Source organism: Pongo pygmaeus, chromosome 15, assembly GCF_028885625.2.
Source record: "Pongo pygmaeus isolate AG05252 chromosome 15, NHGRI_mPonPyg2-v2.0_pri, whole genome shotgun sequence".
NCBI classification, from domain to species: domain Eukaryota; kingdom Metazoa; phylum Chordata; class Mammalia; order Primates; family Hominidae; genus Pongo; species Pongo pygmaeus.
This window is the reverse complement of record NC_072388.2, coordinates 80,089,985-80,114,978: the sequence shown is the minus strand read 5'-3', so window position 1 is coordinate 80,114,978 and position 24,994 is coordinate 80,089,985. Positions and strand designations below refer to the sequence as shown.

Here is a 24,994-nt window from a genome sequence, read left to right as displayed (position 1 = left end):
TGCATATGGATAGCCAGTATCCCAGCATTTATGTCATTTATATAATATAAATAATATATAATATATTATTTATATAATATAAATAATATATAATATATTATTTTATATAATATAAATAATATATAATATATTCTTTATATAATATAAATAATATATAATATATTCTTTATATAATATAAATAATATATAATATATTATTTTATATAATATAAATAATATATAATAGTTATATATAATATATAATAATATATAATATATAATAATCTATCATAATATTATATATTAATAATATATAATAATATTATATAAATATATTATAATATTCATTATAATAATAAATAATATATAATAATATATAATAATTATAGTCTATATATAATGATATATATTATATATTATATATTCTATATAATGATATATATTATATTATATATTCTATATAATGATATATATTCTATATTCTATATTCCATATAATGATATATATTCTATATTCTATATTCCATATAATGATATATATTCTATATTCCATATTCCATATAATGATATATATTCTATATTCTATATTCCATATAATGATATATATTATATATTATATATTCTATATGATATATATTATATATTATATATTATATATAATGATATATATTATATATTATATATTCTATATAATGATATATATTATATATTATATATTCTATATAATGATATATATAATAGATAATTATATATTATATATTATAATAATATATATTATATATAATAATAATATATATTATATATTATAATAATATATACTATATATAATAATAATATATAATATATAATAATAAATAATATATAATATATTATATATAATATATTATATATAATATATAATAATATAATGTATTATATATAATATATATTATATTATATATTATTTATTATTATATATTATATAATATATATTATAATAAATAATATATATAATATATAATATATAATATATATAATTTATATATAATATAATTTTTATATATAAAATATAATATATATTTTATATATATAATTTGTATATATTATATAATTTATATATATAAAATATATATTATATATAATACATTATATATTATATAATACATATAATATAATACATAATATAATATATAATATAAATGTAATATATTATATAATACATTATATATTTATATGATTATATATTTATATTATTAATATAATAGAAATAATATATAAATAATATATAATTCATATAATAGAAATAATATATAAATAATATATATTAATATAATAGAAATAATATATAAATAGTATATATTACTATAATAGAAATAATATATAAATAGTATATATTACTATAATAGAAATAATATATAAATAGTATATATTAATATAATAGAAATAATATATAAATAGTATATATTAATATAATATAAATAATATATATTAATATAATATGAATAATATATATTAATATAATATAAATAATGTATATTAATATAATACAAATAATATATATTATTTATATTATATTAATATATATTATTTATATAATATAAATAATATATATTATTTATTATTTATTATTATTGCTTTTTTTTTGAGTTTGTTGAAGATCTGGTGGTTGTGTGTGGCTTTATTTCTGGGTTCTCTATTCTGTTCCATTGGTCTATGTGTCTGTTTTTGTACTAATGTCACGCTGTTTTGGTTACTGTATCCTTGTAGTATAGTTTGAAGTCAAGCAATGTGATGCCTCTGGTTTTGTTCTTTTTGCTTAGGATTGCTTTGGCTATTCAGGCTCTTTTTTGGTTCCATATAAATCTTAGGATAGTTTTTTCTAATTTTTTGAAAAATGATATTGGTAGTTTGATAGAAATAACATTGAATCTGGAAATTGCTTTGGGCAGTATGGCCATTTTAATAATACTGATTGTTCCAACCCATGAACATGGAATGTTTTTCCATTTATTTGTGTCATCTCTGATTTCTTTCAGCAGTATTTTGTAGTTCTCCTTGTAGAGATCTTTCAGCTCCTTGGGTAGATTTATTCCTGGGCATTTCTTTTTTGTGTGTGGCTATTGTAAATGAGATTGTGTTCTTGATTTGGTTCTCAGCTAGAATGTTATTGGTATATAAATGCTACTAATTTTTGTGCATTGATTTTGTGTTCTGAAACTTTACTGAAGTTGTTTATCAGTTCCAGGGGCATTTTGGCAGAGCCTTTAGGTTTTTCTAGGTACAGAATCATATCGTTAGTGAAGAGAAATAGTTTGGCTTTTTCTTCTCCTATTTGGATGCCTTGTATTTTTTTTCTCTTGCCTGATTGCTCTGCTTAGGACTTCCAAAACTATGTTAAATAGGTGTTTGAGAGTGGGCATCCTTATCTTATGCTGGTTCTCAAGGGGAATGCCTTCAGCTTTTGCCTGTTCAGTATAATGTTGGCTGTGGATTATGTTCATTTGATGCTAAGTTTGTTGAGGAGGTTTTTTTTTTTTATCATGAAGGGATATTGAATTTTATCAGAAGCTTTGTTTCCTTCTATTTAGGTGATCATATGGTTTTATGTGGTGAATCACATTTATTGATTTGCATATGTTGAAACAGCCTTGCATCTCAGAAATAAAGCCTACTTTGTGGTGGTGAATTAACTTTTGATGTGCTGGTGGATATGGTTTACTAGTATTTTGCTGAGAATTTTTGTTTCTGTGTTCATCAGGAATATTGGCCTGAGGTTACTTTTTTTGTTGTTGGATCTGTGCCAGATTTTGGTATCAGGATGATGCTTACTTTGTAGAATAAGTTAAGGAGGAGGCCTTTCTCAATTTTTTGGAATAGTTTCAATAGGATTGGTACCAGTTCTTTGTACAGCTGGTAGAATTCAGTTGTGAATCCATCTAATCCAGGGCTTTTTGTTTGTTTGTTTTTGTTAGTAGGTAATTTTTTTTTATTGCTGATTCAATTTTGGAACTTGTTATTGGTCTGTCCATGTTTTTTGCTTTCTTCCTGGTTCAATCTTGGGATGTTGTGTGTTTCCAGGAATTTTTACATTTCCTCTAGGTTTTCTAATTTGTGTGCATAGAGGTGTTCATAATAGTCTGAGGATCTTTTATATTTCTGTGGGATTAGTTGTAATGTCGTTTTTATCATTTTGGATTGTGTTTCTTTGGATTCTTTTTTGTCGTTAATCTAGTTACAGTCTATTGATCTCATTTATTCTTTTGAAAAACCAACTTTTGCTTTTATTGATCTTTCGTATGCATTTTTGTGCCTCAATTTTGTTCAGTTGTTTTCGGATTTTGTTATTTTTTTTCTTCTGCTAGATTTGGGGTTGGTTTTCTCTTTTTTGTTCTAGTTTCTCCAGGTACAATGTTAGATTGTTAATTTGAGATCTTTCTAACTTAGTGATGTAGGTATTTGGGGCTGTAAACTTTCCTCTTAACTCTGCTTTCGTCATAGCCTAAAGATTTTGGTAAGTTTTAATTAGTTTCAAATATATATATTTTGATTTCTGCCTTAATTTCATTCTTTACCCAAGAGTCATTCAGAAAAAGTTGTTCATGTAATTTGTGTAGTTTTGAAAGATCTTCTTGGTCTTGATTTCTATTTTTCTTGCACTGTGGTTAGAGAGTATGGTTGGTATGAATTCAATTTTTTAAAAATTTATTGAGACTTGCTTAATGGCTGAGCACATGGTTGATCTTAGAATATATTACATGTGGAGATGAGAATAATTTATATTCTATAGTTGTATAGTAGAGCATTCTGTAGATGTCTATTAGGTCAAATTGTTCAAGTGTTGAGTTTAAGTCCAGAATTTCTTTGTTAGTTTTCTGCCTTAATAATCTGTTTAATGCTGTCAGCGAGGTGCTGAAGGCTCCCACTATCATTGTGTGGCATCTAAGTCTTTTTGTAGGTCAAGAAGATCTTGTTTTATGAATCTGTGTGCTCCATTGCTGGGTGCATATATGTTTAGGTTAGTTAAGTCTTCTTGTTGAATTGAACCCTTCATTATTATGTAATGCTCTTCGTTGTTCTTCTTCTTGATTGTTGTTGTTTTAAAGTCTGTTTTATCTGATATAAAAATAGCAACTCCTGCCCTTTTTTGTTTTCCATTTGCATGATAGATCTTTTTCCATCTCTTTACTCTGAGCCTCTCAGTGTCATCACATGGAAGATGAGTCTCTTGAAGACAACAAACATTTGAGTCTTGTCTTTTTTCCAACTTGCCAGTCTATGCCTTTTGGATGGGGCATTTAGACCATTTACATTCAAGGTTAGTGCTGATATGTTAGATTTTGATCCTGTCATTGTGTTGTTAGCTGGGTGTTTTGTAGACTTGATTGTGTAGTGGCTTTATAGTGTCTCTGGGTTATATGCTTAAGTGTGATTTTGTGGTAGCATGTGTTGTTCTTTCATTTCCATGGTTACCACTCCCTACGACTTCTTGTAAGGCTAGTCTAGTGCTAATGCATTCCTTTAGCATTTGCTTGTCTGGAAATAATTTTATTTCTCTTTTGCTCCTGAAGCTTAGTTTGGCAGGATATGAAATTCATGGTTAGAATTTCTTTTGTTTATGGATGATAAAAATAGGTCCCCAGTTTTATCTGGCTTGTGATGTTTCTGCTGAGAGGTCCACTGCTAGCGTGATGGGATTCCCTTTGTAAGTGACCTGACTCTTTTCTCTAGCTGCCTTTAAGATATTTTCTTTAACGCTGACCTTGGTGAATATGATAGCATGTGTTAGGGATGTTCATCTTGTATCTCACAGGGGTTCTCTGTATTTCTTGAATTTGCATCTCAACCTCTCTAGCGAGATTGGGAAACTTTCCACGAACTGTGTCCTCAAATATGTTTTCCAAGCTGCTTACTCTCTCTCCTTCTCTCTTAGGAATGCCAGTGAGTCATATATTACGCCATACTTCTCTGAAGATTTGTATTTTTAAAAATTTTTTTCTTTATTTTTGTCTGATTGAGTTGCTTTGAAGAATCAGTTTTTGAGCTCTGAGATTCCACAGCTTGATCTATTCCTCTGTCAGTGCTTCCAACACTATTGTGAAAATTTTGTAGTGAATTTTTTAACTCCAGTTCAGTTTGGTTCTTTTTAAAATGGGAGAAAATTTTTGCAACCTACTCATCTGACAAAGGGCTAATATCCAGAATCTACAATGAACTCCAACAAATTTACAAGAAAAAAACAAACAACCCCATCAAAAAGTGGGCGAAGGACATGAACAGACACTTCTCAAAAGAAGACATTTATGCAGCCAAAAAACACATGAAAAAATGCTCAACATCACTGGCCATCAGAGAAATGCAAATCAAAACCACAATGAGATACCATCTCACACCAGTTAGAATGGCAATCATTAAAAAGTCCGGAAACAACAGGTGCTGGAGAGGATGTGGAGAAATAGGAACACTTTTACACTGTTGGTGGGACTGTAAACTAGTTCAACCCTTGTGGAAGTCAGTGTGGCGATTCCTCAGGGATCTAGAACTAGAAATTCCATTCGACCCAGCCATCCCATTACTGGGTATATACCCAAAGGACTATAAATCATGCTGCTATAAAGACACATGCACACGTATGTTTATTGCGGCATTATTCACAATAGCAAAGACTTGGAACCAACCCAAATGTCCAACAATGATAGACTGGATTAAGAAAATGTGGCACATATACACCATGGAATACTATGCAGCCATAAAAAATGATGAGTTCACGTCCTTTGTAGGGACATGGATGAAATTGGAAATCATCATTCTCAGTAAACTATCGCAAGAACAAAAAACCAAACACCGCATATTCTCACTCATAGGTGGGAATTGAACAATGAGAACACATGGACACAGGAAGGGGAACATCACACTCTGGGGACTGTTGTGGGGTGGGGGGAGGGGGGAGGGGGGAGGGATAGCGTTGGGAGATATACCTAATGCTAGCTGACGAGTTGGTGGGTGCAGCGCACCAGTATGGCACATGTATACATATGTAACTTACCTGCACATTGCGCACATGTACCATAAAACCTAAAGTATAATAATAATAATAATAATAATAATAAAAGAAAAAAAAATAAAAAAAATAAAAAATAAAAATGGCTATTTTGTCTTTCAATTTTTGGGTCATTTTTACTGGATTCCTTGGATTGGGTTTCTACTTTCTCTTGAATCTTGATGAGCTTTTTTGGCATCCAGATTCTGAATTCTATGTCTGTCATTCCAGACATTTCAGTCCTTGCTGGGAGGCCAGTGTGCCTGTTTGACGTTTTGAATTGCCAGAGTTCTTGTGCTGACTCTTTTGAGAGGGCTGGTGTTCCTTTGTCTTCTCGTTTTTATATTATTCATTTACCTTGAAGGCTTAACTGTGGTATATGTTGAGAATAGTCAATTGGCTTCATTTCTAGATACTTTCAGAGGGCCAAGGCTCTGTATGGGATCTTTGTGGCTAGATTCTTGCTCTGGGTTTTACAGGCGCTCTATACTGGCAGAATATTTTTGAAATTGTGATTTCGGCTGCAAACCAGTAGATGGCGCTTAAGAGTAATGGCCGGCAGGCTCTTACTCAGCGCTGGCTCTTTGGCTATTTTGTATTCGCAGCCATGCTCCATAGTTCAGGGGAGAGAGAGATGATCCTTTTGCCAAGTCCTCTCCTGGCCCTTAGAGGAGCCCCCTCCAATCACTGGAGCTGCACTTACATTTCCTCTGTTAGGTGTTCGGAGCTGTGGGGGCTCTCTCCGGCAGAGGCTAAGGCTTGCAGACAGGCCGCACCCTTCCCTGAAAGGCCCTGAGAGAGGCAAGTCTCATCCCGCGCTGGCCCACGAACTGCTTCTCACTCCTCTCAGCGTTCTGAGAGTGGAGGCTCCTCCCCCGCGCTTGCGCACCAGCCACAGATCGCAGCTGGGCACCCCTGAGCTCTGTGCTGCAACCCTGGGGCATTGGGCTCTGTCTTTCGGCCCCTCGGGGTCAGACACCTGCTGTGTTGGGGGATCCGAAGTGCTCCCAAGCTGCCTGGAAAGCATTCAGGCGGGGTCGCTAGCAAGAACTCAGGCTGGGCAGCGGAGGCGGCACGGTGCACACACTCCTGCAGGAACAACCAGGCAGGGGCTTTGGGAGGGGCTGCGTGCAGGGGGTCCCGCAGAACATATGCGCCCCAGTCCCGCAGGAAGGACAGCCCTGCTCTCTCTTGGTCCACTGGTAAGTTGAGGTCAGATGGGGAGCCTTGAGGGATAGGCGCCTATAGCCACCTTCCTCTGCAGCTGCCATGCACACAAAACCCCCTGGGCTCCCTGCAACCTGGAGCTCTGTCTCTACCTACTCCCTGGGCAGATCCCTCTGCCAATTCAACTGTCTGTGGGGGTCATAGGATCTCTTATAGCTGGAATCCCAGAAATACGTGAGGAGAGTGGGCTGCCCCACTGTCACTTTACTCACCCCTTCCCTAGGAAACGTTCTGGGCCTGGAACTAGTCCTGGCACTCACCCCGCGCAGGGTTCCCAGCTTCATTCCTCTTCAGCCTCGTGTCTGTGTGGCCGCTCTGTGGACTCAATGTTTTCACTGCGAGGATCTGCTCAGAGTATGTTGGTTTACGGGATATTTTGGTGTCTCGATGGAAGCAGCACTTATTGACTGCATCTGTTATTTTTCTGGGAAAAATCATCTAATCAAGATGTTTCTGGGAGCAATGTAACACAACAATTCAAACGCAAGAAGGCCTCTCATCTTGAGCAAGTAAATAGGAATAATGCCAAATGCTTTTTATGTCTCAGACACTACACATGTATGAATCTTTAAATAACCCAATGCACTACGCTTTAGATTTCTCCCCATTTTACAGATAGGAAAAGTGAGGTACAGAAAGATTGTAGACTTTGCCTAAAGTCACACAGCAAGTGAGTGGTGGAGTCAAGTTGGACCCAGTCTGACTTCGGAGATGTCTACTTACCCATTAAGAGCACGTTCCTCATTAAAAACGAGGATAAAGACCTTGTTAGTGTATTCAGAGTACTAAGGGGAAATAATTCAATCTAGGAACCTAGACCCAGCTAAAAATATTATTTCAGTCAGGATGAAATAAAGATATTTTAAAATAAAAACTGAAAGTGTTTATTATTTACAAGTCCTAGCCAGGCAGAAAGACCTAGTAAACAATAAACTTTAGAAAAAAGATTATGGAAATTCAAAAGAGGACGAAAGAAGAAATGGAAAACAAAGAAATTGGTAAGCATGAATAGGTCAAAATATTGACTGTGAGAGAAAAATTAGAATGGTAAGTTTTAAAGGAAAGTGGAACAAATATAACACATAACAACATTAAATTACTTCATGAATTGTAGACAATAAGGACTTCTGTGGGAAAAAAACCACACTCAAACTCAAAGTGCTTTTTCTATTCTCTCTCTCAACAACAATCAACACAGAAGATGTCTGTGACCAAATTGGGGTGGAGGTGTTCTTCCTGCCACTAAGCAAGCAACAAATTCTACAATTCTGTCGCAGTTTACCTGGAGATAGCATCAGATCCCACATGTTGAGGATTCATTCCCACAAGACTGCCCCTACTTCACATGTCAGTTGCAACTCCAGGCCTCCAGAATTTCTGACCAATGAGCTTCAAGTTGGGGTTTTCATAAGTCCCTCTTTGGGTTCAATTAATTTGCTGGAGTGAGTCAAATAACCCAGGGAAACACTTATGTTTACTGGTTTGTTATGAAAGATGTTAGAAATGATACAGACGAAGAGAGGCAAAGGCAAGGTAGGGGAGAAGGGGCACGGAGCTTCCGTGATCTCCCAGGATATGCCACCCTTTAGGAACCTCCATGTGTTCAGCTATCCAGAAACTCTTTGAACCTTGGTCTCTTGCTTGAGCCTTTCATGGGAACATCATTGAATAGGCATGACTGACAACTGTGTAGAGATGTGATTGGACAATAAGAGTATGGTCTAATACTCACAGACTGAGAGGGGAAACCCTGTAAGGCCTGTCTATTCAGATTCCTTTTGGCCCCTCTGTGTAGGACTCCTTCTTTTAGGGTATGGGGCAAGATCACTTCTGAAATGAGGGTCTTACGTCCCACAATCAGACAAGTTAGGTCAGAGAATTCCTTTATGGCCAGTGCCAATATAGAAAAACAAGGAAGATTCCTCACCTGGGGAGAAAAAGGAGCAGGTGCAAGGAGGGCAGGAGGGGAGCAGAGAGACATTCTGTTTTCTCAGGCCTGCTTCTGAGCCCTAAAGTGCTCCAGCATTATACCAAGAGCTATTGGAGTTATGAGCCGGGAACATGGATGGAAACCTATATGTAAAACCACAGACACATAGTAATAACAATATACCAGGATCCTTTAAAGAAATGAAGACATCTTTAAGCTTTTATTTCAGTTTAGTTGTCTCTCTTCAGAGGGATGGCCCAATAAAACTTCCTTACATATAAAGATAAAGCAAAAACTCAAAGAATAAAATAATGATGCCAAAAATGTTTTTTGTTGATGCCACTATTATTACCCTCCTAACCCAAGTTGATTCTACTTGGAAAATGCACACTTTGCTTATTTCATTTTTGTTTTTTTACCTTGCACTGGTGGAAATCTAAGATGACAAAGACAGTGCATTTTACTTATATATATATATTCTTTATGCATTTCTTATATATATTCTTTATGCATTCTTATATATATTCTTTATGCATTTTCACTTATATTCATTGATTTAGTCCAGGTAATTCTTTTTTTTTTTTTTTTTTTGCTTGAGAAGGAGTCTCACTCTATCTTGCCTAGGTTGGAGTGAGTGCAGTAATGCAACCTCGGCTCATGGCAACCTCCGCCTCCCGGGTTTATGTGATTCTCCTGTCTCAGCATCCTGAGTAGCTGGGACTACAGGCGTGTGCCACCACACCCTGCTAATTTTATATTTTTGTATTTTTAGTAGAGACGAGGTTTCACCCTGTTGGCCAGGCTGGTCTCCTGACCTCAGGTGATCCACCAGCTTTGGCCTCCCAAAGTGCTGGGATTATAGGCGTGGGCCATCGTGCCCGAACTAGTCCAGGTAATTCTCATAATTTTATTAATTAGATAGCATTAATACAGGTGTCAAAAATGTCAGAATTATTTCTTTTAAGAAAAAAGTGTTTTGAAGGTTTCTTTCTTTTCTTTTCTTATCATTAGGCATTAACAGCGATTTCCTGTGTAATTTGGGAATGTTTATTGACAGTAATGTGTATTACAGGAAGATAAATTCTATTTTTTCATGAAATGGCTGTCGTAGAATTATAATTATTATTATTTTGTTGTTGTTGTTGTTTTGAGACAGAGTCTTGCTCTGTCGTCCAGGCTGGAGTGCAGTGGCACAATCTCGACTCACTGCAACATCCGCCTCCCGGGTTCAAGCAATTCTCCCACCTCAGCCTCCCAAATAGCTGAGATTACAGCCTCGCATGACCATGCCGGGTTAATTTTTGCATCTTTAGTAGAGACAGGGTTTCAGCAAGTTGGCCACACTGAACTCTAACTCCTGGCCTCAAGAGATCCACCTGCCTTGGCCTCCTAAAGTGTTGGGATTACAGGTGTGTGCCACCTCACCCGGCCATCAAGGAATTATTAAAAAGAAGGAATCTAAGACTATTTAAAAAATTTCTCTCAATGATATAATATTTGGGTTTTATGTATTTTATTCCATTTTAGCACTGTGAGATAGCATGATTGCCTAAAGGACTGTGTTAAAGATGATTGCACAGTTCTGTCTTATTTATCTGCTGTCACGTTGTTTTGACACAGAAGAAAGTCAAGTAACATTGACAAAGAGCTAAAGTATGCTCTAACTGTGGAAAAAAAAATAAAAATTGTCCATAGTTGCTCAATTTCTGAAGTAAAAGGAAAGAATACAGTGTAAGACTGTGAATTAGTTCAGGAAGGTAAACTTAAGTAATGTTTCTTTAACTTCAAGATTTCAGTGGCTTAACTCAACAAAGGTCTGCTTCTTCTGCATGTCACAGGACAATGCTGGTTGGTATGGATGGCTCTTCTCCACACAGTAATTCAGAGACACAGGCTTCTTTCATCTAGTGATTTATTTTTCCCTGCAGCTTCAGATACTCTTTTTCCCTCTCTCTGGGATCCTTTGCATCTGTCTGGCAGATATGGAGACGGAAAGCACAAGAGGATTGTGTTAGGAGTCTTAAGGGCTGGATGTGACATTCCTTGAAAGGGAAGCTGGGGAATGAGTATGTAGGTGTGTGTCCAGGATGTAGGGAAAATGGGCTTGGTGAGTATACATGCTGGTGTTTGTTATAAGAGAGCTAATCATGACTTTGTTTTGCAAGTATGAAAAGTGTGAAAAAGATAACATGAATGATAAAATCAGGCATGGTCACATTTATAATTGATCATTGATGTTTTTTCCAAGTTAATTACTTCTGTGATTTCTTGATGGCTATCAGCATGAGCCCCATTGCCTAAACATGATCTCATTTACTTACATGTTTGAACAATTCATATTTTTTTATGTTTTGTAGAGATGGGATCACCCTATGTTGTCCAGGCTGGTCTCGAACTCCTGGCCTCAAGTGATCCTTCCACCTTGGCCTCCCAAAGCACTGAGATGACAGACCTCTGTGAACCACTGTGCCTGGTCTCATATATATGTATTTTTAATATGCAGCTTGCTTCTTATTTATGTGATGAGAAGAGAATAAATGTTACATTATTTTAGTTGAAGAAGAAGTTTGTCAACATTTTGTCTTTTAAATTTAATTCACCTATAAGTTTGTATCGTCTTCAACCCTGTATTTAAACACATAACGTTCTTTAATAGAGACCTAACAATTTACAAACACTTCATGCTCCTCCATGTGGCCTGGGGAGTGCACGATGATGCTGGCCAGCACTAAGTTCTTCCACCTATGAACTTTGAATTCTGCCTTTGAGCTTTCATAAATGAAGAAAGCTATCCAGCAAAGCAGATGTTGAGCAACTCTTCATGTCTGCCTACTCTCACAGGTGGTGACAGCACTTCCTGGAATAACGTTGCTTTGGATTTAACAACAGTTGGGCAAAGGAGGTCGGTATACAGATATAGGACAAGAAGAGTGGTGTCAAAAGGAGGCTAAATCATTGGTTCTGGCTTCATCTAAGGAATTCTTATAAGAAATCGAGGGAGAGACTGTCCTGGGAAGTCTGATGAAACATGTAAGTTAATAGGCTGCAAGAATCATTTCTATCTGGTGTGTTTCTTTCCTTACATTTATTTCTGCTCCTTGACTGTTCACAGGTGACTTGAAATCAGATTGCCCTATCCTTTTTGAAAAGGGAAGCTTGTTTTCAATCCTCTGAGTAGTTTGTAATGGTGTGAGGGCAGGGAGGTGGTACAATCTACCACTTTCCAACTTTTTACTTTTTTAATTTTTAAAATAAAAAAAAATGTTTTTGAGACAGAATCTCACTCTGTCACCCAGGCTAGAGTGCAGTGGCACAATCTCGGGTCACTGCAACCTCTGCCTCCTTGGTTCAAGTGATCCTCCTGCCTCAGCCTTCTGAGTAGCTGGGACTACAGGTGTACGCCACCATGCCCAGCTAACTTTTAAATTTTTAGTAGAGACGAGGTTTCACCGTGTTGGCCAGGCTGGTTTCAAAATCCTGACCTCAGGTGATCCACCCACCTTAGCCTCCCAAAGTGCTGGGATTACAGGTGTGAGCCACTGCACTTGGCCTACCACTTTCCAATTTAACGATCATCAAATGGGACAAGCAATATTAGAGAGTTTTAACTAAAACAAGAAGGTGCTGCTGGGTCACATAAAATGTGGAAAATTCCATTAGTTGGTGTTTTCTGGTTGTGCTGGGGCCATACTCACATGGATGGGTATGACATGTTACTTATGTTAGAGATCAATGCAAAAAGGTAAAGAAGCATGACCAAGTTCCAGGCCCACACATTGCCTGGCGATGGTCTGTGAATCAGCAGCGGAGCAATGAGTCATTATCACAATGTGCTGGCTGCGAGGTACAGGGACATGTCAGTTATAGAGGCACTGCTATGGAGAGAGACCTTTCTTGTGTTTCAGCTGTGCTGCCTGTAGAGGGAGACACTGCTCCTCAGGTAAGGATTTAGAGTGTGGCATCAGCCAACTGTGAATATGTCGAGTGGGCCCTAAGTCTCTGGCAAAAGGAAAAGGGAGAAAGATAGGTTTTCAAGCAGCTCTAGCAAGGAGTCTGTGCCGCATGTCTCAGATCAAAACTACTTATCTTTCCTCCTCCTTCTTCTCCATTTGTTTTGTTCCATTGGTTGACAATGACCCTTCAGTTTGGCAGGTTCTTGGCCTCACTCACTGACCTAACAGACTTACTAAGTGTCTGTAATAAGCGCCTAATGACGCAGGTGTATTTCATTAAGATTCTTTTTTTTTTTTTTTAAATTCTTCACAGAAAGGTCATTTCTATCTGGCAAAGAACAGAAGAACTTTGTTTTTAGGTCATGTTAACCTTCCTCATATTTGAAAGAAAGGTTCGTCCCTTTGCCATGTTTTGACTTTGAGGATGAGTCTGCTCTGTCCATTTTGGGCCATTACTGCAGAGCTCAGCTGCCCAACAACTGGACTTATCTAGGTCACAAGGGAGAACATGGATGTATGTAAATAAAACACGTAACTGGTCAATATTCATGTTAATAGCTTCAATCCTAGTGTGAAGACATGTGTATTTGACTCATGGGAGAACCTCTTATGCTTACTTTACACAAAGTAAAAACTAAAATGATCTGTTGATTTACTAATAAAATCAAGACTAGATTCAGGTTGGCCAAGAAGCTATACACTCCATAAAGAGAAGGGTGCCTAAACTTTAAAACTTGAACTTCTAGTCTTCTCCTTCTAGTCTTCTCTATTGCCAGCCTTTGAAGGCAAGGGATTGACATTGATAAGGGCACTGATACTATACATTATGGTTAGTGGGTTGTGCTATTGGATTAATGGGATTAACCTGGCTACTGGCTGATGGTGGCCCAGATGCAGAAGTAAGAGTAGAAATTTCAAGAGAGAAATCACAAAACTGGTCAAACTTCCATAAGATATTGTGTATCACCAAGACAGATATTAAGTCTCCCAGTACAACACTGGGGGTTGGAAACATATCACAATAGGACGGGACAGTCACTTTCCCAGCTAAAGAGTCATGAGGACAGAGTGACTCGCAGGAGATCTAGAAAGGTTCCCAGCAAGATAAGGAGGCAGCCTTGATGTGGGCCCCAATGCCCCAAGCATAACTAAGGGCATTTTGTAAGACCAAGTATTGAGTGGTGTCACTTCCTCTTTATTCTATAATCCCATGAGTTTTTGAATATTCTTAATCATGGCTGGTGGCTGTTGTACCCTGGTGCTTGGCAATGTCCATCCAGGGCAAGGGTACCTTTTTCTAATTTGTGCAAAGGTTCAATATGGGCTAGCTGTGACCCTACCTATGACTTCGGAGAATCAGAGAGGAGTTATATGCCCGTAATTGGGTCAAATGGTTGTTAAATTTTTTTAAAGATATGGGGGTCTCCCTTTGTGGCCCAGGCTGGAGTGGAGCGGCACAATCGTGGCTCACTGCAGCCTCAAACTCTTGGGCTCAAGTGATCCTTCTGCCTTAGCCTCCTGAATATCTGGGACTACAGGGGCATGCCACCACACCTGGCTAATTCTTAAATTAATTAATTTTTTTTATAGAGATAGGGTGTTACTGTTTTGTTCAGGCTGGTCCTTGAACTCCTGGCCTCAAGTGGTCCTCCAATCTCAGCCTTCCAAAGCATTAGGATTACAGGCATGAGCCACCACAACGGCTTTGGGTCAAATGTTAAAGGGGGACCAGGGCTTGCCTGAGGTCACTGATAGTTCATGAGAGAGTCCCACGAGGATGAGACTCTTGTGCAGATGGAGTTGGAGCTCTAAGGCAGAACTTCACACCTTGAGCTCTAAGTCTCAAGTGTGTTGCAAGTGTGCCTTGAGGAAGCTGTCCAAGGTCTGGGGAAGCCAGAGCCTCTGTACTTGTCACCTCTGGCTGAGAGTACCCTTGTTCATTTACCTAGTGTGTGTGCAATATGATTATATTCTCAGAATGCCACGATGTGAACAAATTTGGGGAGCACTGCTATAAGATACTACTTTACAAAGGACTTGGGTTTGATATCTTGAAGGAAATGTGTGGTCTTCCTTATACTTGGTTATCTGCTTTCCAGAACCAGCACACTAATATTAGAAAATGATAAAGTGGGAAAATGTTTGCTGGAGAACTTTGAGCTACAACTGGCTTCTAAGCCAGAAGTCATGGAGGACCCTGCAGTGAATGGGCACTGGTTGCTGCAAAGAGTGGCTCTGGAACATAGGACAGAATATTATCTATTTAACTCAGAGCTAAGTAGCTTTGATAGTCTCTAAAATGGACCAGACCACTCGTACTCTTCCCAGAGCTGGCACTGTGTGCCTATGACATACTCTCAGCTACTGATGACATGGTTATGCTGATTCTCTCCTTGAACTGCCTCCCAAGCCCTCCTCCTTTTTATTTTCTTTAATCATCTCTCTCTCTCCCTCTCTCCCTCTGTCTCTCTCTTTATTAAGAGCCAGGGCTTCCATACATAGTTGTGCAGTGCACAACCCACACAACTCTGTGCTAAGAGCCTTGATGCTCTGTACTGTCTACTGAACACAGGTCAAACTTGATAGCCTGTCATGTAAGATCCTGGATGATGCAGCTTCAGTCTATCTGAGTCAGTGAAAAGGCTGGCAGAAAACAAATGGTCTCCTCAAAGAATTTAACTGAGGAGAATTTACAGACTATTTACAAAGAGGTGGGTGGGGTGAGAGGAACCAATCAGGGATGGTGAAACACTTAGGAATTAGCCACAGCAAAGTTGTTACCAGTCCTAAGGCTGAAAGGACAGAAGAAACAGGGGATGATACTGAACCCCAGAGGGAACTTGGAGTCACAGAAGACAGGAGCTATAACTATGGAGCTAACACTGCCATAGCAGTCAAGAAGCAGGGAGGGAACCGGGGATAAATGCCCACCTATCTCTGCCCTTGTACTCTGATCTCAAGCCAGAGCCCCTGTGGCCAAACCCATTGGAACACAGAGGACAAAAGAGCATGCATGATGCAGTCTATAGTGGTCAGTCCCTGCAGGGCAGAAAAGTTGGAGAATGCCTGTAATTGGGTCAATTACAGGGAGAGTAACTAGCACATTGCCTTTCCTCCTTCCAGCCCTCTCATCCTGTATGCTGATTCCTTTTCCGAGCAGTACCACAGCCTTCACACCTCTGTCATTTTGTTCATGCTTAGGCCTCTGTATGGAATGCTCTTTCCTGTACCCTCCTATATTTATACATTTGAAATCCTACTAATCTTTAAAATCCCAGCTTAGAAGTGACCTTCTTAAAGATTTCTTTGATCCCTCAAGCGGAATCCTCTAGTGCAGGGACATCTATGGCTTGCAAAGCCTAAAATATTTACTTTTTTTTTTTTTTTGAGATGGAGTCTCACTCTGTCACCCAGGCTGGAGTGCAGTGGCACGGGGTCACTGCAACCTCTGCCTCCTAGGTTCAAGCATTTCTCCTGCCTCAGCCTCCCAAGTAGCTGGGACTACAGACACATGCCATCATGCCCAGCTAATTTTGTTTGTATTTTTTAGTAGAGACAGGGTTTCACTGTGTTGCCCAGGCTGGTGGCGAACTCCTGAGCTCAGGCAATCCGCCCCCCTAGGCCTCCCAAAGTGCTGGGATTACAGGTGTGAGCCACTGCACCAGGCCAAAATATTTACTCTTTAGCCCATTACAGAAAATATTTGACAGTCCCTGCTCTAAACTTGTGCTATTCACTATGGTAGCCATGAGCTATGTGTGGCTATGGCACATTTGAAATGTGGGTAGTGAGACTGAGAAACTGAATTTTCAATTTTACTTCATTTTTATGAATTGAATTTCAAGTTTAAAAAAAAACAATTCAGTTATGAAAAACTTTTAAGTCTGTTTAGAGTAATTTGGGTTTGTAAGTCTTTTTTTTTCAAGTGGACATTTTACAAACTTTGAATGTGGCTAAGGTATTTCTGAAGAAAATTTAGTTTCCAAATTGCCATGTGTTTTAAGTATATACTGAATTTTCAAGACTGAGCAAGAAGAAAAGAGAATGTAAAATATCTCATTAATAATTTTCATATTGATTTCAGTTCAAAATGATATCATTTTATAATAATGGGTTAAAGTATATTATTAAAACAACTTTCACTTTTTTCTTTTAACCTTAATTTTTTCTATTCTTATGGATTCAGGAGGTACATGTGCAGTTTTGTTACATGGCTATATTGTATAATGGTGGGGTTTGCACTTCTAGCCTACCCATCACCTGAATACTGAACATTGTACCCAATAGGTAATTTTTGACCTTTGCCCCCTCCGACTCTCCCCTGTATCTATTATTTCCCTCTATATGTCCAGGTGTACCCCTTGTTTATCTCCCACTTATAAGTGAGAACATGTAATATTTGACTTTCTGTTTCTGAGTTATTTCACTTAGGATGGTGGCCTCCAGCTCCATCCATATTGCTGCAAAAGACCTGCTTTTATTCTTTTTTAGGGCCGCATAGTATTCCATGATGTATGTATACCATATGTTCTTTCTCCAGTCATTTGTTGATGGACAGTTAGGGTGATTCCATGCCTTCGCTATTGTGAATAGTGCTGTGATAAACACAGAGTGCAGGCATCTTTTTGATAGAACGATTTCTATTCCTTTGAGTAGGTACTCGGTGGGATTGGTGGGTCAAATGGTAGTTTTACTTTTAGTTCTTTGAGACATCTCCATACTTTTTCTGTATTCCCACCAACAGTATATAAGCGTTTGTTTTTCTCCACATCCTTGGCAACATCAGCTGTTTTTTGATTTTTTAATTAATAGCCATTATGACTGGCATGAGATGGTATCTCATTGTGGCTTTAATTTGCATTTCTCGGATGATTAGTGATGTTGAACATTTTTCATGTTCGTTGGCTGCTTGTATGTCTGAAGAAATGTCTGTTCATTGTTCATGTCCTTTGCCCACTTTTTTTTTTTTTTTTTTTTTCGAGACAGAGTCTTCCTTTGTTGCCCAGGTTGGAGTGCAGTGGTGTGATCTTGGCTCACTGCAATCTCCACCTCCCAGGTTCTAAGAGATTCTCCTGCCTCAGCCTCCGGAGTAGCTGGGATTACAGGTGTGCACCATCACACCCGGCTAATTTTGTATTTTTAGTAGAGACGGGGTTTCACCATATTGGCGAGGCTGGTCTCGAACTCCTGACCTCAGGTGATCCACTTGCCTCAGCCTCCCAAAGTGCTGGGATTACAGGCGTGAGCCACCGTGTCTGGCCATCCTTTGCCCACTTTTAAATGGAGTTATTTGTTTTTTTCTTATTGAATTGAGCCAAACAAAAGCTCAATTCAGGCTGGCTGTGGTGGCTCATGCCGGTAATTCCAGCACTTTGAGAGGCTGCTGCGGACAGATTGCTTGAGTCGAGGAGTTCTGAGACCAGCCTGGGCAACATGGCAAAACCCCGTTCTACAAAAAAGTACAAAAAATTAGCCGGGCATGATGGAGTTCTCCTGTAGTCCCAGCTACTCAGGAGGTTGAGGTGGGAGGATTGCTTAAACTTGGGAGGTGGAGGTTGCAGTGGGTGACAGAGTGAGTCCTTGTCTCAAAAAAAAAAAAAAAAAAAAAAAAGAAAAAGAAAAAAGAAAAAAGAAAAAAAGCTTAATTTAACAGTTTTTCTTGCATGTGAGTGACCTCTGAGCTTTTAAATGGAAAGTTGACACTGAGTTTTAGTGAATGGCAGGGGTTTTTGTTTTGTAATACAAGTGCTTTTTTTCTTATTAAGTTTTTCCTTGTAGGTTCTGGGTATCAGTTCTTTGCTGGATGTATAGTTTGCAAATATTTTCTCCCTTTCTGTTGACTGTTTACTCTGTTGATTATTTCTTTTGTTGTGCAGAAGCTTTTTAGTTTAATTAAGTTTCATTTTTCTGTTTTTGTTACATTTGCTTTTGACGTCTTCGTCATGAATTCTTTGCGTAGGCCAATATCTGGAAGAGTTTTTCTTAGGTGTTCTTCTAGGATTTTTATGGTTTCAGGTGTTATGTTTAAGTCTTTAATCCTTCTTGAGTTAATTTTTTTATAGGTTGAGAGATAGGGGTCAAGTTTCATTCTTCTGCATGTGGTTATCCAATTTTTCCTGCACCAATTATTGAAAAGAGAGTCCTCTGCCCAGTGTAACTTCTTGTTAGCATTATTGAAGATAAGTTGGATTGTGGGTATGTGGCTTTATTTCTGGATTCTCTATTTTGTTTCATTGATCTATGTGTCTATGTATGTACCAGTACCATGCTGTTTTGGTTATAATAGCCTTGCAGTATAATTTGAAGTCAGGTAGTGAGATGCCTCCAGCTTTGTTCTTTTTGCTTAGGATTGATTTCTATTGAGTAACACTGCTCTATAGTAACATTCAGAAACTGCAATAATTTTTATACTGCGGTGACACATATATCTTCCTCTCTAGATTCAAAGTTTTTTTAAAGTCTGGGGCACAGTTAAAAAAAAAATTCTGATGGATATGCTCTGCTTGCAGAAGGTACTCAATAAATGAATAACTAGTCAAACAAATGCTCAATTCAAACACTTTCTTGCATGTAGATGACTAATTCTCTGGGCTTTTAAATGGGAAGTTGAGACTGAGTTTTACTGAATTGCAGGGGTTTTTAGCTTGTAACCACAAGTGCTTCCTTACTGTAAGATAGAGGACTCAACGAATAGGCTTCTTACAGAGAAAATGATGGATAGTGGACTCTTTTTTTATAATCTGTAAGAATTTATATAAGGCCATGTCTAATTTTTAACTACAGAGGACGACTATATCATAAAACAGAAAATTGTCAAATGTTCATGCTCTACCGGGAATAAGCTATTATATTTGAGAGGATACATTTTTTTAAATTTAAATAGTTTTTGGGGAACAGGTAGTGTTTGGTTGCATGGAAAAGTTGTTTAGTGGTGATTTCTGAGATCTTTGTGTACCCGTCACTCAAGCAGTGTATACTGTACCTGGTGTGTACTCTTTAATCCCTCACCCACCTCCCAACCCTTCCCCCTGAGTCCCCAAAGTTCATTATATCATTATATGCCTTTCACCCTCATAGCTTAGCTCCCACTTATAAGTGAGAACATATGATGTTTGGTTTGGGGGAAGATACATTTTTAAGGGCTCAGCATCAATTAAACATTTCATAGACATGAAAAATAATATATCAGAAATTCAATTCAAATCCAGCACATATTTATTGAGCACCTACTATGTGCCAGGGATTGTTCTAGGTTCTTGGGATGCACCAGTGAATAAAACTGACAAAAATGTCTGCCACTGTGGAGCTTATGTCCCATTACGTTTATTATAACATGATAAATAAACTAGTATATTAGGAAGTGATAAGTACAGTAGAAAAAAAGAGGAAAATAGAGGTACAGTAGAAAAAAAGTGATAAGTACAGTAGAAAAAAAGAGGAAAATTCTTGAGAGGACCAGGAATACAGCATGGAACAAGTAACAAATTTAAGTTAGGGTGGTCAGGACAGGCCTCACTAAAAGGTGCCATTTGAACAAAGGCTTGATGGGAGTGAAGGATTTATCCATACAGCTATCCAGGAGAAAAGCATTCCAGACAGTGATGAGCCAATGTCATGGGTCTGGTTGGGAAGTTCGTAGGTATGACCAAGGAAGAGCAGGAAGGCAGAGCAGCAAGAGGTCAACAGGGAAAAGATGTGTAGGAGATAAAAAAAAAAAAGAGAGGCAACTTGGACCAGATCATATGGGTCTTGTTTAAAGACTTTGGCTTTTTTTTTTTTTTTTTTTTTTTAGTCATTAAGACGTTTATTTCTGCAACTGCTTCCCACATTCCGAGTCTCGCTTTGTCACTCAGGCTGGAGTGCAGTTGCATGATCTCGGCTCACTGCAACCTTCGCCTCCTGTGTTCAAGAGATTCCTCTGTGTCAGCCTCCTGAGTAGCTGGGACTACAGGTGCCCACCATCATGTCCAGTTAATTTTTGTACTTTTAGTAGAGATGGCGTTTTGCCATGTTGGCCAGGCTGGTGTAGATCTGCTGACCTCAAGTGATCTGCCTGCCTTGACCTCCCAAAGTGCTGGGACAGCAGGCGTGAGCCACCATGCCCGGCCGACTTTGACTTTTGATATGAGAGAACTGGAGAGCAGAGGAATGACCTGATCTGACCTAAGTTTTAAAAGAACCACTGTAACTGATCTGTTGAGAATACACTAGAGGTTGGCAAACTGTTCTATAAAGCGCCAGAGCCATTAGGCTCTGTGGGCGATACAGTTTCCGTCACAACTACTCAACGATTGTAGCACAAAAGTAGCCATGCACAATATGTAAATGAATGAGTGTGGTTGTGTTCCATTGAAACTTCATTTATGAGCACTGAAATTTGAGTTTTATATAATTGTCATGTCCCTCAAAAGATTTTTTATTTTGATTTTTTTCGAACTGGTTTAAAAATATAAAATAATTCTTAGCTTTTAGGATGTACAAAAGCAAGCAGTGAACCTAATTTGGCCACTGGGGAGTAGTTTGTCAACCCCTTGAATAGATTGTAGGGGGACAGGAGAACAATGGAGACTATTTAGTAATCCAAAGAAAAGAGATGGTGGTAATCCAGACCAGGATAATGGCAGTGCTTGTGTAAGAAGGGGCCATATTCTAAATATATATTGAAGGTTAAGCCAAAAAGATTTGTTGGTAGTTTGGATGTGGAGTGTGAGAGAAAGAGAAGAAACAAGGAAGACTTCAAGATTTTTTGTCTGAGCACTTTGAAGGATGTATTGCCATTGACCAAGATGGAGAAGGCAGTAGACGAAGTGGGTTTTGGAGTAGAAGATTAGGGGTTTGGTTTTGGACATGTTAATTTTGAGATTCCTGTTAGATATTAAAGTGGAGCTGGTGAGGAGGCAGATGGATATATAAGCCTAGAGTTTGGAGAAAGGTCTGGTCTGGAGATAAGACATTTGGGAAGCATTGCATGTAGATAGCATTCAAAGTCTTGTGGTTGCATGAGATCACCTAGGGAGTAAGTGTTGACAGAAAAGGCAAAAGAGGGCCAAGGACTCAATCCCAGAGTATTTTAGGAGGTTGATGCAAAGAGAAAAAAGCAGCAAAGGCCATTGAGAAGGAGTGGTCAGTGAGGTAAATAGAAAGCCAGGATACTGTGGTGTCCTCAAAGCCAAGGGAAGAAAGGATGTCAATGAGGAGCGAGTGAACAATTGGATCAAGTATTGCTGATAAGTAAGATAAGACCTGAAAACTGACCATTAGATTTAGCCATATGGATTCACAGATGCCCTTAACAAGATCACTTTCCTTGAGCTATGGGATTGAAAAACTAGTTACAGTTGGTTTAACAGAGAACGGGAAAAGTGAGTAAAGATAACCCCATTTTTTTTTCTAGTTTTGTTGCAAAGGTGCCAAAGAAATAATGGGGGAAGAGTGAAATCAAGGCAAGATTATTTTTTTCTAAACATGAGAAAAAAGTTTGTGTGCTGATTGGGGGTACCAATAAAAAAGGAGAATCCAAATACAGGAACTTTATTATTTTATAATAACTCAAAGAGGAAAATCTATACTCCATTTACTAGGAAATGGGCATCAATGTCTACAATAATCACACCAGGTATATTATATACACATAACATAAAAATACTCTAATCCAGTTAGACTGACTAGCTATAAAAAGTTTTTAATGTTTAAGTTACAGTTTTGCTTGCCACCTTAGAATTTACAAGACCTTTTTGATGATGGATTGTATGACCCATTTCTGTTGAAGAAGCTGACCTGAAAACTTGATTTTCCCTTTCATTAAACTTCCCCCTAACAGAGGCATTCAGTATCATTTTACTGACCATAGAACTATCATCATTAGTCTTATTTATCAATAATTTTATTAGCAACAAAAGTTGACAATGATTCTTCCCTTAAAAAATATTTCCATATGTATCGCTAATACCAGTTTCTCCATTTCATCCTCCTTCCTTCTTAGTTTATTTAGAGCAAGCACAATCAGAGGAAATGTAGGTTACAAGGAAACAAATCAATGGTGGTTTTTTTTTTTTTAGAGACAGGGTCTTGCTTTGTTGCCCAGGCTGGAGTGCAGTGGCGCCTTCTTGGCTCACTGCAATCTCTGCCTCCCCTTCTGCCTCAGCCTCCGTAGTAGTTGGGACTACATGTGAGTGCCACTACACCTGGCTTTTTATTTTTATTTTTATTTTTTTAGAAATGGGGTTTTGCTGTGTCGCCTAGGCTGGTCTCGAACTCCTGGATTCAAGCAATCTGCCCGCTGCAGCCTTCTAAAGTGCCGGGATTACAGGTAGGAGCCACCACACCCAGTCAAATCAGTGGCTGATAAGTCATTCAACTTACAAGTTTCAATTTAACCTTTTGTTGGCAGCTCTCAGAGGACTTTGTAACTGAAAAGACAGAATCATAGAAACAGTAATCAGGTTGTCAGCAGACTTTTCAAAAGACGTTTCCAAACATCTCTGTGGAATTAAGACCAATATTAGACAATCTACTGATTTTCCAGCCTGCTGGTGTCTCTCTGTGCTCAGATTTGGAATAAATGAATGAATTGAGCTTCGTTTTTCAATTAATTGTTATTTAATTTAAGACTTCTTTATTTATTTATTTATTTTATTTATTATTTTTATACTTTAGGTTTTAGGGTACATGTGCGCAATGTGCAGGTTGGTTACAGGTGTATACATGTGCCATGCTGGTGTGCTGCACCCACTAACTCGTCATCTAGCATTAGGTATATCTCCCAATGCTATCCCTACCCCCTTCCCCCACCCCACAACAGTCCCCAGAGTGTGATGTTCCCCTTCCTGTGTCCATGTGTTCCCATTGTTCAATTCCCACCTATGAGTGAGAATATGCGGTGTTTGGTTTTTTGTTCTTGCGATAGTTTACTGAGAATGATGATTTCCAATTTCATCCATGTCCCTACAAAGGACATGAACTCATCATTTTTTATGGCTGCATAGTATTCTATGGTGTATATGTGCCACATTTTCTTAATCCAGTCTATCATTGTTGGACATTTGGGTTGGTTCCAAGTCTTTGCTATTGTGAATAATGCCGCAATAAACATACGTGTGCATGTGTCTTTATAGCAGCATGATTTACAGTCCTTTGGGTATATACCCAGTAATGGGATGGCTGGGTCAAATGGTATTTCTACTGCATTTCCATCTGAGCTTTGAAGAGAGGAGTGGTTCTCCCAGCACGCAGCTGGAGATCTGAAGACTTCTTAAGAGATGTACATAAAAGTACTTTGCGTAAGACAAAGGTGAAGATTGCCTTAGGCATATTTGAGAAGGTTTGTTCAACAAAAACTTAAGAAAATAAGTGAATTAGATGTTTCTGGACATTTCTTTCAACCACTGATTTTGTTGTTGTTGTTGTTAACTTACCAAAAAGTTGTAGAACCTTTCTCTAGAACTCGTGGATAATACTAAGCAATTGCTCTAAGAGTTAGCTATGTAAGTATGAAATTCTTAGCCCCTACATTTCCTTTTCAGCTGACTGGGACGGATGAAAAGCAGCACCAGCCACAGGTTTCTTTCTCATTCTGTGTAATTACCATCTCTAATCCTGAATCACTCAAACTTTCGTACCACTATACTCTGCACCTATTCTCTTTTTCATATCCTATCTATGATGATGATTGTTAAAAAGTTTCTCAGTATATCCTAGATGCAGCATCAACCACCACTGGCCCTTTTCCCCCTTTTGATGGTGGCAATGGGGGCATAGAAACTACAGTACGCTTTTTAGGAGTTGGACAGGGACAGAATGGAATAGGTTGGACAAAGTATATTGGGATTAGGATAAGATGGAGGGGTTGGTGTAGGTTGAAGTCCTTCCAGATGTAATACAGGGCGTGGCT

General features: G+C 38.0%; 1 long non-coding RNA gene across 1 annotated transcript; it reads left to right on the top strand.

Moving 5' to 3' along the window:
- Positions 1 to 6,895: 6,895 nt before the first annotated feature.
- LOC134738164 (uncharacterized) lies at positions 6,896 to 23,413 on the top strand. Its single transcript, XR_010123775.1, has 3 exons — positions 6,896 to 7,196; positions 11,993 to 12,181; positions 23,321 to 23,413. It is a non-coding gene; the product is annotated as an uncharacterized LOC134738164 (long non-coding RNA).
- The last annotated feature ends 1,581 nt before the right edge of the window (positions 23,414 to 24,994 follow it).